Genomic DNA, 16,146 nt, shown 5'->3' with positions numbered 1-16,146 from the left:
CATAACAGTCTATGGCAAAAGTGCCTTAATACCTTAGTTTATGTCTGCCAAAGGCAGCAGTCTTCCAGTTAAAGGACAAGATCAGCTGGACAATTTTTACAGTCCACAGAAAGCCTGATTGATTTTGATCTGCTGAATAATTAACACACAAGTGAGAGACAAAAAAACCACCAACAGGGATCTTGATGCATAATTGTTGATAAGGAGTACATCTACAGGCAGATTGTCCAGTAGGACAACATTCAGCAAAAATATCTGATCTACATCTACTCTCAGCACAAAGACACTTTTTCTCTGATGGCGTGAAGAGAAATGATGCAGGCCTGTATAAAAGATCACTGCACCTTCCACCAGCATGCCCATCTGAGCCTGCTCCCACATGTTTTAGTTTGATGCCTCTTGCTTTTGTACTTCTAACCTTGGGAGTCCACAACAAACCGAGTCAGCCAAGGATGACAAGCAACTCGATGCTCTACTTTCAAATAACTGATGCCTGAGAATTTTCATCTTTACTGTTAATTATTATCCAGATGTAGACAAAGCAACTAACCTGAAGCATTAGCACTTGATACAAGTACTGCACTTCCTTTATCAAGAAAATGATTTATTTCTTACGGGCAGCTCGTAGGAAGCAAGCCAAAGAGGACAGCCAGTAACAACCATAAGGAACTTGGGGCAGCAGCTGAACATGTGCTAGAAACCACTTCCTGAGATAAAGCACAGTTCTACTTCTTCAAGTTTTTTAGTCATATCTATTTCTTCCTTGTGTCAATCTTGCGCTTCAGTTTAAATATTGCTCTTCTCTCCTTAATATTATTCCTCCTCCCCCAAACCCACATTTTTACAAACAACAGATCAATAAGCATAGCACAACCAAACATGTCTTTTGGAAAAAACTAGTTGAAAGCATTCATTTACTTGTTGAAAGCTTTCATCAGTGACCTTTCAGCCACTGTGTAGCCTCCTTCATGCAGGCTACACCTCAGCATGACTAAAATCAAAAGGAGTATCTCAGTCCTCCAAACACCCAAACCCACCCATTACTGTTCTGAGTTTCTTCAAAAATTGACCCAGGGTAAATTTTCTCTCAATCTTTAACATCCTACTGCTGCTGATTACTAGGTTTTGACTAAACTTAAGACCCATGCATTATTCTCATTTACATGCTTCTATAGGGCATAATTGACAACAGAGTTTGATGTGAAAAAGCCTCTAACTTCCTCGTATGCTTCAGACTGAGTCCTTCTGTGAAAGAAAGGGGTGTTTACATTACAGCAAGTTAACTTTTATGTTCATGGCTGGTTGAGCACTGAGACAGTCATTAACAAGTTCCCTCTGCTTTCTGGACAGAACTCTTCTAGCTTATTCCCTATAGTCATGAGCACATGTAATTGGGAATGACAGGGACAACCACCACCAGGTCCTTAGAACCACTGTTAAAGTTAACAGTTTTAAGAAGGTACGTATCCCAGGAATTCTTGGAGGAAATATTTTAATCCAAATAAAATATTGGTGAAAGCTGGAATGAAAAATCATGATAATTTAATAATAATAATACTGTTTTTACTTAAAACCATGCTTGAAGATAGCTGTGAAAAATCTTTTGGGTTATCCACTTAGAGTATTCAGATGAATATGCTTTTACTGCAATGCACCTGCCCTTAAACCTAGTAAATAATCTGTGTTCCAGCAATATAGTAAGTACTTTAACAATACATTTTTCTGTGGCTTATCTTGTGTTGGGGGGATGTGAAGGTAATGGTTAAACAACTACAAACATCCTCCTGACACAGCAAGTCTGGGATACCTGACTACTGTAGCTCTACTCAGTGTGCAGAATGGAAGAATCCAAAGAACAGAGAGAGAATAACGCACTTAACTAAGTTTTAAGGAACAACTTAGCTGACAGAAGTAAAAGGTGTATTTGTGGAAAATCTATTTTTCCAGTGACAACAATCAGCTGTGATTGTTGATTGTTTCTGCTGATAATAGCAGAAAAAGAGCCTTGCTGAAACATTCTTTAAACACAAGTGAAATCCATTTCTCATTCCTTCACAATGTGCTGCTGCAATCTAGCTCCTGGATTTAGCCATCCTCCCCAAGAGATGCATAGTGTGAGTTTTTTGTGAAGGAAATTACCATTTCCAACTCCTTTTAGTAACCCCAAAAAACAATTATTTTGACTATAGACAAAATATTTACTTTATTCTAACTGTATTTGAAAAATATAAATAAGCAAACAATCTACACTGTCCACAAGCCAGTTGAATGTCCTTAAAAAAGCTCATTATTTTCCTACCTTTCCTCAAATCAGACAGCAATAGTTTCATGACCCAGTTTACAATTAAGTACTGGGTAAGAACAAAGACTCTATTGTACCCCTGCCCAGCAGGCTAACAACATTTATAGCCTATGTTTGTTTTTACCATCTTCTCAAGGAACAATTTCAATAACTTGAAAGTTTCACATGGCTTTAACAATCAGCAACAGGTCAGAAATAACTTGCTCTGTGTGATTTGTTTTACTGAGTTCTGTAGCTAATTCACAGACATTTGGACAAAAAAGTGGAAGCAGTTATCAGATGAGGTAGCATCCCATGAAGTGTCTTCCAAAAACCTATGAAACTCAATCAACTACTTTCTCACTCTCTTTACAAGGAGAGCACAACAGACAATATGCAGTTCTAGGTAAAAATCCAGCTTTTAGGAAGGTGTTGATTTCACAGCACCCCTTATTTTTGTCCCAGATGACAACTATCACCTTTGTATTAGCCTTGTCACTGTCTGCACATCACTGCAAAGTTGTCCCTCCTTCTCCCATAGCAGAGAACTCAGCCTGTGACACACCCCAAATCAGCAGAAGGACCACCTCACCCCACTCCCTACATACAGAAGTACAGCACTAGAGCTGAGCACCAAAATTGAGCAAACACACACCTCTAGCTGACTTTTACAACTGCATCCTTAGGAGGGCAGGAAGCCAAATTCATACAAGCTCCCACCATCTAGTTTCACAACCCTAACTACAATACTGAAAGTAACACATTACTTAAAACCAAAATCCTGGGGAAAAAAATTACAATTACAAGAAATGGAGACAGAACAGAAAGTTGCAGTACAGCTACTACAAAATCCCAAGGTGACAAAGAAAATTTGAAATAACAGAACCTGCTTAAGTGTCAGGACTTATATCAGAGGTGAGTTCTGTCTCTCACTCTCTCTTGAAGAGAATTTCACTTTCTTTAAGCTCTGTCATCTTTTGCAAATGAGCCTCCAGTTAGCTGAGGAATCCCATCTTCTCTCACATCCATCTACCAGACTCACAATTTTCATCTCTGGCAGACTTGGGAACTACCCACAGGGACAGGTTGATGGGTGGCCACTCATTCCATCAGCAGCAATTTCAACCTCTTAGTGATACCTTACTGTGTTTGCCTTGTTTTGCAAACATCAGACTGCATAACTTGCACTTCAGTGCACAGCAAACATAAAACTCAATGAAAAACAAACTCCTGGACTGCTAAGATTTTTACAAAATCATGCTGGCACTTATTCTGGAGTATCTACTTTGGTGTGCAAAAAACAAGAACTGCCAAGAACTTCCAGACACAACAGTGCAGAGTGTCACGTAAAGAAACATGTCAGACTTGCATAGAACAGTGGATGATCCTTTCAGTCAATATTAAACAGTTGTAGCAATAAGTAAGCACAAATAAAACCTGCACCAACACAGAAGACTGAATCAGCCTGATCAGAGTAACTTTTCAGCAGAAAACATCAACTGGAATACTGCCAAAGCTAAACTAAAAGTAGAATGGGAGCAGCTGCTCTTTTAAAGCATGCAGCAAATTACTATTTTAAGTCTTTGTATCCTTGTGTTTTCAAACAAGATAGATAAATCCACCTTGTTTTGCATTTAAAGAAGTCATAAGAGCAATCCTTGCATCACACACTTTTTCTAAGGTGTATTTGAGAATAAGAAGCCTGACAAATGTTACTTACATATTCACACATGTTCTGTGGTACTTAGAAAAAGAAGCACAGAGAACCTGGAAACACACCATCCAGTAAATCTGATGGTATGAGGGTGGTATGCAAAATGACTATCACACTATCACCTGCATAATGATGCTAAAAAAGGAAACAATACAAGACAAAAAAAGAGTGGGTTACTTCTTATGTGCTCAGTAGACATGGAAAACAGTCAGTAACTCTGCTCAGTATAAAACACATGTAGACACCAGGAAGTGCATCCTTTATCTTTTTCCCCAGTCTGAAACAAAACCAGGTTACTCTAATCTTTCCTCACATGCCCTGATGCCTAAACCTTTCCCTGCTCTTGTTGTCCTCTGGCGTCTCTCCAATCTTAACCAGGGTGCATTGCCAAGAACTGGGCAGAGCTTTCAGCCTAAGCCTTCACAAGTCCTAAACAGAAATTAATACTTACCTATTACATTGTTCCACTACACTAGGTGTTAGTGTATATATAGATCTATCTATACACAGCGGTATCTCTCTTATAGGTGTATATATAGGCAGGTACTTTTTAAACAAACCAACAGGTGACTGGCTCATTCCTCCCACGTCTCACAACAATCCCTAAATCTTCAGAAGAACTGTTGCTAGCCAAGTCCATTTTTAGTGTTATATTTCTGCTCACATTTATTAATTCTTATCTGTCTTTTTTTAATCCATTATTAGCACTCTTAACTTGTTAAAAAAATTATGAATGCAAATTTTGCCCTCCATATAAGTTTTGCCCTCCATGCTTACAAGTTCAGCATTTTATTTTTCTTCAAGTGCCCAGCCTCCCAAAAAGAAGTCAACTGAAAACAGACCTAAAGCAGACTTCTGTGATATTTGACTTTAATAGTTTTCCTAAAGCAGCTGTAGGATTTTTTTCCCCAACTACTTCAGCATCCACCTACTTTTTCACCTAGACCAAATTCTCTAAGTTGGCTCATAAGAGTATACATCAAAATAGCATAAATATTTTAAATTCAAAGCATAATGCCTCTGTTTCTTCTACTTCTTCCTTTTCTGTTCAACTGTGTGGAAGACTATGAAGTGTAACTTTAAGAACAGCACAAAAATAAATGGAAATAATTCAGCTTCTCGGTGAAGTAACAGTCCTGGTCAAGATAAAATTCAATTACTCCCTTCCTCTGTAAACTAATTGGTAAAACTTCAAGTCTTTTTTTTTAAAAAAAAAAGAAAGAAGAAACTGTCCAGTAAAGACCACATGGTCCATCAGAATTATATGGTCACAGAATTCTCTCTTCTCCTCAGACAGCTGAAATGGAAAAATAGAACGAGTAATTCTGTAAGCTCAAAACCACGAAGCTTTGTACATGAAAGCATATTGCTTTAACACAGCTAACATCTTGCCTGGCAAGTTTACCCTAACCATCAAAGAGAATATGAAAATTATTTCACACTAAATTCAAGAACAAAGAACTAACATTTTTAAAAGTCTTTTAAGTTAGAAAGCAGAAGAAAAAAGAGCATTACCAATTCCCAGGGAACCTTCTACAGGATAATTTCTAGGTCCTGTAGCGGGCAATACAAATGGCTACTCAAGAGAAAGTCTGCCATTATGGACATATGTTTTTTGTTAAGGAAAAAAATATCTCAGTGAAAAATCACATCTAGTTCTCTACCTTTCATCCTTCCTTCTGCTGACAATTGTCTAAGCCAGGTGAACATAGCAGCACCTGGAAAGACTTCTGGAGATGAAAAGAAATAAAGAAAGACTCCCCTTGCTTTGGGAAAGAATATGAAACCAAACAGAAATAAGGAACACAATACAAACATTCTAAGCTCTGTCTTTTCTAGGAAATTGATCCAGAGTAAGAACAAATAAGCACTTACTGATTTCAGGTTCATAATCTAGTGGGGTTTTCTTCCCCACTTCTGTGCCTTAACACAAACCTGTGAATTCCTTGAGGGAAACAAGGGATTTTCTCTTGTATTTCCTGATTTAAATGTCCCACAGAACTCAGTGGGAAAGGGGGATATATAAAGTGGGGGATAAAAACAAGCCTGAACTATTTTAGTAAGGAGTCTACCAAACAATCAGAAAAGAGATGTTTGGATAATATGTCATCTCCTAAGCAAACAGTTACGAAAGACAGAATCTTAATACATAACTTCTTCAGCTCCCTTCATCTTGGCAAGTGGGAAAGTTAGCTCTTCAGTAGCAACCACTGAAAAATAATGCAGTACAGAATGAAGAAGAGATATTGAACAAAACATTTTCTGACTCATAAACAAAGCCTCTATCAACTACAAAACTTCAGGTATCTAATATCAATGTAAAAGTATCATGCGATGAGGACTATAATGGACAGCTGCACAGTTTTAGAAACTGAATGAACACAACCATTAAGAGTGAGGAAAAAAAGCCCTATTTTAATGTATCTTGCAAACTAGAGAATGAAAATACAGGCAGGAAAGACCTGTGGAAAGATTGTTATTAACTATAAACAGAAAAGTAAGAACAGCTGTTATTAGAGCAACAGCCTTTTAAGAGTGACATTTCAGATCAATGCAAGCACCCAACAAAGGGAGAAGGAAAGACCTTTTTAGCTCCCTGTTTTGCCTGTCAGTGTTACCCCCCCAATCCCATCATCCACAGGGGTCTGTAGTCAAGCTAAAAGAGAGATTGCTCAAGTCTCTGTCATCCTAGACAGAAAGTCCTAGAGTACATGCACTTTCAAACTGACAAACACATAAACAAGAACAGTTTTTTCAAGTGACTTGTTAGCCATTAATTCACTCTTTAACCTACTACTTCATTACCTGCATTTCAGACACATAACTGAAGACTGACAAGTGTGAATATAAACTTTGGTTGGGAACAAACTTGGTTTTCATATAAAAAAGGCTCCACCCACACCCTAAACCCAGATTTTAGCTTTTGGCTTACGATGCTTGAGAAGCACACATTTTCAACTAGCAACCAAAAACTCCACTTAACAATGAGACTTTTCCCAGAAGACTATCTTGCACTTCCATTGTATTTTCCCAAGAGGGAACAGTAGAGAACCCATGAAAACACACTTCTCTTTTTCGTGTAGGTGTGATGACTCCCTTCCAAAATCTGACTCAATGACAAGAAAGGAAAGACACTTCTCTCTCATGTCTCTCCATCATCAGATCTTTGGCAAGCAGAGATAAGAGCAAAGTTCCCCTCCAGCCTCACCAGCAGGGTAACATAAGGAATATGACAAGAAACTAACCCTATCACCATTTCAGAGGCTTCTGTACACAAGTGGGGCCACTTGCCACTCGGGTGAAACCTTCTGGAGCTGAGCTGTTGTCTGAATATGAAGTTCAGCCAGGGTGGACACATTTTTGAGCTCAACTGACTACCTGCTTCAGAAAGCAGGTAGCCAGAAAGCAGTCAATAGTTCAGGACACAAACATATTTTATTTGCACTCGTCAGGCAAGATCAACTTGTCTGACTAGCTCAGTTATGATGACAAATAACTCACTGCAGGCCAGCTTGGAACTCTGAAAACTTTTAAGCAAATGAAATGCCTGAAAACTCTTCCTTCAGAGATACCACATTTTTCCATTGCTTTTTTCTTCTTAACTCACCTACCACAATACAAAGAGGAAGAATTTTCTCTCATTCCCAGTCTCTCCTGAACCTATACATTTGTTTTATTCTTTCTTCTTGAATTTTGCTATTCCCTCAATTTTCTCTTAGTGCCTGGAGCAACATTTTTCTCAAGCACTTGAAAAAGGTCTTTCCACTCATCATTTCACAATACAAGTGGAGGAAGACAGACAGTACAACTGTATTCTGTTGTCAGAAGAAGGCACTTCTTGAGCAATTGAGTAATTTGGCAAGACAACTACAAATTTTTAAGTGCAGGGAACCAGTTTCTCTACACGCCCCTGCCCTACTTCACACTGTCAATAAAGTCACTACTTTCAAAAACATGCCAGGATTAAAGAAAATTTTCCATTAGAAATCACATAATTGAAAAGAAAGCGTAGGAAGAGCTGCTCCAAGATCAGAAGAACCAAGTCCTACTTTTTCAAAATGCACAGGCTTAAGTATCTTGAAAACTTGTACTGTACAGCACAACAAATCTGATCAAAATTACATGAAGCACGATAACAAGAGAGGAGAGGGTAGCTATACCATGCTGAGAATATATTCAATGATAGCTAAAAGGGAAGAGGTATGATGTGAAAATGGCTGAATAATGGTTGACAAAGATGGCTAAACGGAACATTAGAAACAGAGCATCTTGTTGGACGCAGAGAATTCTTCTGAGCAAACTGGCCAAAATGCATACAAGGTCTTACGGAAAAAAAGAAATGGGAGAGACAAAGTAAACACTGCACTTGAAACGCAGCAGACAGGAACAAAGGAGCAAGCCCCAGGAGAAGGCAGCATCTTAGAAGACAGCACAGATAATGATGCTGCTTGAAAGCATGCAGAAGACAAAGTCTCTTGGAGAATCTGAGAACTATTACTCTACTACACAAACAAGGCGATAATGGAGACCTCAGAAAGCACGGCATTTACAGACAATTAGTCTGTTGTCTACAAAGTTTTTACCAAAGCAAGTGAGGATAAAAAAAAAAAAAAAAAAAAAAAAAGAGGTCCTCACTAAGGCAAAACTTTGTAAAGTCTGATTTAGTTGAAATACTTACCAATAACCTACTTGTTCCTGCAGAAATAGAGGTAGCAGTGACAAAAAAAAAAAAGGGGAAAACCAATCAATGACAAAAAAGTCAGAGTACAAAATAAAAAGATTACATCTGGGAAGAATGTATGTAAGTAAAATGTTAAATTATTATGTGGGATGTTCCCAGGAGTTTACATATTCATTCTAAACAGAATAATGATTCATTTTTTGACAGCAACATTAAATTACATACCAAAAGTACTTATTATTACACTTATTACTCAGTATAACAGGAAAATCTTACCTATTACAGTTTCAAGAAAGTTAAGAACAAAAGTTTCAAAGCATACTTGTTTACTTGTGCTTTTCATCTCTTTTTTCATCACACATACAATAAGTCTTATTACTTAAGCACAACAGCAGATATTCCGGTATTATTATAGTCTGTATTTTCCCCCTTTATCCCTCCAAAAAAGCAGTCCTCCACAGATGACAATTTATCAGTTTGCCAGGGAAGTATCTAACCAATGCACTCATTTACTTTCATTCACTTGAAACTGGTGAGAGTTGAGTAAGTAAGGCTGGTTGGTTGGTTATTAGAATTTTCTGGGGGGAGGCTGTTCGGGGGTTTTGGGATGGCTTTTTGTGGGTTTTGTTTGTTTGGCTTTATTTTTTTCCAGAAGAGGATGAGTATGGGTTATGAATAAGAAAAGAACTTATTAGAAAAGTCTGGATTAAAAGTATCACTCATTGTCAGAACAAAGGAATTTTCTATAAGGATTAATTCTTTATTTTAAAGTACGGACATTCTCTATGTGCTTATCACAAAGCAGCCTTTTGTTTTTAAATGGAAAATTCAGCTAAGAGAATGGCTATTCTATTCTTCCAACTTGGAGAATATTTACCTTAATGCATGAACTATTGGCCAAACTAGGGTGTTGGATCATAATAAGCCAGACATTTAAGATAATTAAAGAGAATATTACAAAATATAGAGACATCCAAGGGCTGGTTACAAGATGTGTTAATTTCAAAAGTGTACACTGGATTGAGACCATTAAATTCCTCAGTATTAACATAATTTAAGTGTTTAACATGAGTAACATACAATTTTTGGGAAAATGTGTTGCTGAAGTTTCAATAACACACATCTATGTAATGCAAACACTAGTTTTGCAAAAGTTCCATGTCTAAGACAGAACCTTTTAAGAGCATTTGGGAATGTACCACTTTGAAAAAAGCATCAAAAATGTCTAATAAGAGGAACAGTAAAGAAGATGCTTAATTAGTTCAGAAAAAGACAGAACTAAGGCAAAAAAGATATAACCCCCCAAATATTTATTGGCAGTAAAAAGTGAAGAAAAGCTATTGAGTTACATGCTTTAAACATATCAATGAGAGATCTGTCCATATTCAATCTTTCACCTCTATTAAGAGAGTACACAGCACACATAACATATTCTGCAAAAAATCTTTAAGAGCATCCATAAATCCCAAACCAACCAAACTTTCAAATGTTATGTTACACCACTGCTACCACAGCAACTAAGGCAGAAATGTAATTCTTGCTTTTCACAGCTAAGACATCACCATTTTAATGAACTGTTCTTATTTTCTGTATCACTCATATTTTAAATATCCCTTGTAAGAAGTGCTCCTGAGTATTTCCTAATTTCTATGCTGCTTACAACTGCTGCATTGGTCTATCAGTCAAACTGTTGAGAAATGTGATTAGTTAGCCATTTTAAACATCTGTGTGTAGAAGAGAAACATCTTATTTACATTAACAGATCATGCTAATAAGATGCACATATGCATGCATACACACAGAGAGCATAGACTCTAAATAAATTTCAACAGGGACCTGCAACTGGAAAAAAATAGATTGAATGATAGTTTGACTTTTCAGCATTTTGGAAAAATGACAGGGTAACTAAAATGGTTTTACTTATCTAACTACACCTTTCACATCGGGGGTAATATGCTTTCACTGCTTTATTCATCCATAAGGCTACTGAAGGTAAGAGAACCTACACCTACTTAAGAGGTATGGTTTTTTTCTTCACTGTTCAAAGAAAATCATGACCTGTCCTTCGATATATATATAATCAATACTCATCAAAAAAAAGGAGTCTGGAGTTTTCAAACTGTCTTAGTTTGAAAACTGAGATAGTGTGAAACTGCAACATGCTAATGAATTATACTTTAATAAGAAAGGTTGTTGAGATTTGTGGGTTTTGTTTTGTTGTGTTTTTTACAAGCAACTAAAGAGAAATCACAGTTAGTATGCCTGTTTCAGGAGTGCCCTTATTAGATCAAAATCACAGCATGCCAAGTGGTAAAAATGTTTGTTCACATCTATGTATTAGTCCCTCCTCCAAAGAGCTTACACTCTAAAATAGACAAGAACAAGCAATGGTTACAATGGGAGCAATGTCTCCATTATATACTTGAGAAAGGCAGTAAGAAACTAGGCCTACCTTACACAGAAAATCAAGCAAGTCTCCTAAGTCTCTGGCTGTACCTCATATAAAAATGCCTATTTGCCCACAATGACACTGAGACAAGGGTCACAGAAAAAGTAAATCAGTGACACAAACTTGCTCTGCCTTTCTATGTAGCACTGCCTTCTTAACCAGCACTTCACCTAATGAGTTAGCAAGGCTCTACCACAGGTCCCTAAATCCAGTGACTGTGTAGTTTAAACATAAATAATAAAATGCTCATTGAAAAAAAAAATTCATGTTTTAAAATAATTAAAAGGCTCTTTAGAACAGCTCTTGATGGCAGCATAAAAAATGCCAGAGTTTGAGCCTGCACTCCTCCCAAATTATTTACATGTTCATCTCTTCAACTTCCTTCTCTGCTGTATTAGTCAATTTGGAGACTGACAATATCAAAACAGCAGCTAAAGGGAAAAGACCAATAAGGTGCATCCAAATAAATGACATGACATAAAAAAATCCAAGCAAACAGTTAAAAAAAAACCATGCTAAAAGACTGTGGACTTGCAGAACAAGAAACAAGCTAATGAAAGATGTGTCCTAAGTGTGTACTATATACATACTTCACCAGCAAACAACTTATTTATAGAAAAAAAACTTCCATGATACACATTAAATAACCCAACACCTGGGATTTCATTCTCTTCAGAGAGGCACTCATAAATTACTTTTTAATGCCCCTCACACATCTAAAGCCCTGAGGCAGACAGACTACTTTGGACAACTACTATTACCCCAATATCAAAATAATTAGAGCCACAGATGTTTTCCCATAGCAGCCTTTCATTCTAGGTTGAAATTTGTAGTGTTCTGAAATAGACTGTGAAGGAAACAGTAGTTCTCAGAAGGCACTTTTACTTAAGTTAACCATCGCCCAAGCAGGAAGGATTTCATACTGCTAAGTGTTCAGGCACTGAATTGTCACATTGTTAATTCTAACACTTAACATAATTTATAGGCATTTTTCTTTTTCAAATTAAATCTTCTCCTTTATCTAAGAGGAACATTAGTACCTCAAAAATACTCCTGTTTCAGTCGACAGGAGATGTACTTTCAACGTCTTATGAAATAAAAATCCCCATGATAGTCTTGAAGCATAAATTTCTCACACTTCAACTTTTACAGGTTTTCTAAAAGGCTTTCTTATTCTGGATTTTAGGAGAGGTCAAAGGAGCTGTTTCCCACATGGACACAAGTTTAAACCCACTCCTTTCATTGTGGAAGAAGCCCTCAGAAGGCACGTAAATCCATTGCACACAGGTGAGCGTAAGAGCAACTGTGATAAACTTCACAGTACAGTCACATACAGAATAGTGAGATTAAGACAGGTGTTAAGTCATGTGCTCTGGGGAAAAGACAGACTTGTTTCAGTTCTTCCAAAGCAAATTCTATCTGTATTTAAGACTTCTGAGAAGTAAGTCATAGGCATGTACAGGACAGCCTCTGTCTCCTGGCTTTGTGCATTTATCACGTAACTTTTTTAAAAACTTGCCTTTAAGTACCATTTTTGGGAACACTTAGTGAAAACTCCTAAGGGAAGCCTGGCATTCCTGCCAGTCACCACAAAAGTATACACTTCTCTCTAGAGGTCTTTCCATACCTGTCCTTTACAGCATTTGTGTCAAATCAGAAATCAGTAAACCAAGAGATGTGCCACTAAGAGAGATCTATTTTTATTGGGTTTTTCCCTTGAAATAAAGCAATATTCAATACAATTCCTGGCTTTGAACAGTGCAAAAGCCATTTAAACCACTAAATTTGTCTCTTCTTTCCAGAACTGTGCAGACTTTGTACCATTTATTCTATTAATCCTGTAACCTACAACAGCAGTTTCCATCTGGAAGATACCTCTGCAGGGCATTGGGCACGCCACAGAAAATCTCTCTAATCCTTCAGGGAGTTCCTCCAGCTCCAGGCTGCAAAATGAGTGAATGCTGAACTTATTCTGTGAACAGAAGACTTCAGCCTGGTACACTCTCTGTCAAGTACTCTGCCCAGAAAATGGTAGGACAGACTGAAATTCTGCTCCTGGTTTAAAACTGGTGCTTAGCTAAAACTGCATCAGAACTGTCCAGAAGCTGGCCTAAGAGGAAAAAAATAGATGCAGTTATAAGGGTTATGTCATATATATATATGGGAATAGAATTCTTTCATACATGAGAATACATTTTTGGGTAGAAGTCAAAACCAAGAAAATTGTCCTTCACTACTGTCTAAACAGGACAAATTTTACTGAGATCAGAGATATTCAAAACAACATTGGAAATTAAACTCTTAATTAAGGAAGGACATTCACAGCACTTAACATATATATAATAACTTCCAGAAGAAAAATAAAACCTCATTTACTGGGCGTCTACCTGCAATAAAACTAATATGGGCTGCACTAAATCGAGACGGACTGATCCTGTTACACTGTCCAGTTACTCTACAGCCATACAGTGACAGCTTCAAGGGGAAACAGGTGATCTAGGCTCAGAAAAACAAATCAAATGTGTGTCAATTCACTGTGTTACCTACAACACAGGAGGGATTATAACTCCTGCAGTACCTTATTGTTGTTCTTGGCCTGGCCTGGTTTGTCATGAAATTGAGGGCAGTGCTGACCACAAAATAAAACAGCAAGCCCTCTGGAATCAATTCCAAATATTAAAAGAATAACACAGTATTCTAATCTATTAGTATTCTGGCAAGAACACACACACACACACAAATCAGAGTCTTTAAACTTGATTTAGACAAAAATTCTGATCTCAAATGCATCAATATGGACAGGTACAAAGCTGCCTTATTTTTCATAGACAAATGGCTCATACACAAGAAATTTACAAAAGATACAGGAACATCTTCTAAAGTGCCAGTTATGACAACTTGTATTATCAATTCCTATTCCCTTAGGGACAGTTTTACAGAAACGAAACTGAAAATTAAGCAAGGGGAAAAAAACCCTTATAAAACAACTAGCTTAAAGTAGGTTTTATATTTATTTAATGTAAATGTACATGGTGGGTTCCACCCCCAACCAGCAAATATAAATAGCATTTCATTTACTGTCCAATCTCTGTATATTTCTGTAACTATTCAGGAAGAAAAACTGTTCTTATATCAAACTTAAGGAATCAGAATACCTAGAATGTCACTTCAATAAAAACCCTTGACTTATAAATAAAATCATGTTAAATGTCATCTCCCAAATGAAGCAGGATTAAGGGGAGGAAAATAAATAATACTGAAAGGTAGAATGCAGCCCTGGAAATCACCCAACAGCTTGCCACAGTTCCCAGATATATGGCAGAGGTCCAACCTAAACAAAGCAAACTTACCCATAACTTAGGGACAAGTGATTTGCAAATACATCTTTTCCAGTAGGAACAGTATGAAAACTCTTATATTAATTTTGTTTAATGATGGATTTCCATTTTTCACTTAGAAAATACACTCCAGTAATTGAAATAGCAAGACCAGTTTATTTTGTTTTCTTTTCTTCCTGAAATTCACCTTATTTCTTCCAGTAGGGAGGGAGTGCACAAAATGCACATGGGTTCCTTTTTTATTTGTTTAGTAGCAAACTGAATAAAGCTACCAATGCTCTTACAGAACCTGATATAATGATATAGTAGTATACCCGAAAGGTCTTCAGCATAAAAAGGAATTCATATCTACTTAGGATTCCCACCCTTAAGCCAATCCTGCAAGACATTGCTAAAACGATGACAGTAAGTAGGAAAAAAAAGCACATACTGTCTTGAATAAACTGCACTTAACAGTATTAAAAAATATATTCAAACCACATACCTCTCTGCAGCAGGGTTGTAAAAATAAAGGAAAAGGTCACTTAAGTATTTACAAAACTTGTTTTCACACAGGAATTGAACTATTACTGTGTTTTCCATCTTGGCTTTGAAAGCCATTATGTGAAATTAATTATTCACATTTTGTTCTTTTTCCTCCAAACACAAGATACATCTTGTCTCATTACCTCAGCATTACTGGATGCAAAGCTATCCCTTTTCAAAAGTAAATATTTCAGAATACCACCTTGTAGATGTTATCCTCTTGTCAAGAAAAACTAGTATTATTTCTAAAGGTTATTATTTCAGTGAGCCACCTACTGCTCAAGGCATCTTTCTAATACTAACTCAAAACATATCAGAGGTTTCTCCAGTTTTTTAAATATTTAAGGTCAAATACTTTAATCCTCTCCTTTTCAAAACAGTGGTGTCACAGAGCGTAAAAGAGACAGTGAGAACAGCAAGGATCTGCATAGTCTGCTTTTTCATTTCTACTTCCACTTACTGTAAGCAGGGAAGTCCAGTTGAAACCACAAGCCTATCAAAACTTTCAGCAGAAAATGAGAACTAGCTCCAGAAAGTCCTTAAAACATGTGAAAAACAAACAACAGAGATGAAACTAAGAAGGAGGAAGCTGGTGGTTTAGCAATGTTTTGGAAATCTGTGACAAGAAAACCTATTTTCTAAGACGAAAGTGAACAAGTAGATAAACTTCTGATTAAAAAAAAAAAAAGAAAAAAAGGAAAATAACTGCAGGCCTGCGAGTGAGACTTGGAAAGAACGACAAAGAGCCTTCCAGTGAAGTGTACCTGGCTCTATGCTCAAGGCTGTCAAAGCCGCTTTCTGTACCACAGGGCACTGGGGCAAATGAGAGTCAATCCCCAACTCTTGGTCTTTTAAAGAGGAATAAGCAGCCCAGCCAGAAGGCTTTGGGCCCGAGCGGCAGGTACAGCTCCAGATCTGTGTTTCGCTTCACCCGCGGGTGACGGCAGCCCCATGTCCCGGGCGGCCCGAGCACCTGGACGGGAGCGGCCGCCGGGACGCGGCTCCGCCTGAGCTGTCCAGGCCGCGGGTGCTGAACAGGCCTGGGGCGCTGGCTTCTGCTCGCCTTGGCTTCCACAGAGAGGGTATTAACCCCAAACAATCTATCCTTGATTACCAGTCTTTTCTTAATCGTGTTAGTAAGTGCAGTTAGCCGAATAC

At 37.5% G+C, this 16,146-nt stretch overlaps 1 protein-coding gene across 2 annotated transcripts in view; it reads right to left on the bottom strand.

Annotated features, from left to right (window-relative positions):
- The window catches only part of ZNRF2 (zinc and ring finger 2), a 57,564-nt gene that overhangs the window by 28,099 nt on the left and 13,319 nt on the right, over positions 1-16,146 (bottom strand). The window lies entirely within an intron of this gene.

The sequence above is a fragment of the Pseudopodoces humilis genome, chromosome 1, assembly GCF_049639895.1.
Source record: "Pseudopodoces humilis isolate 2021_Gansu_Grassland_sample_001 chromosome 1, ASM4963989v1, whole genome shotgun sequence".
Lineage (NCBI taxonomy): Eukaryota > Metazoa > Chordata > Aves > Passeriformes > Paridae > Pseudopodoces > Pseudopodoces humilis.
This window is presented reverse-complemented; position numbering and strand designations above follow the sequence as displayed.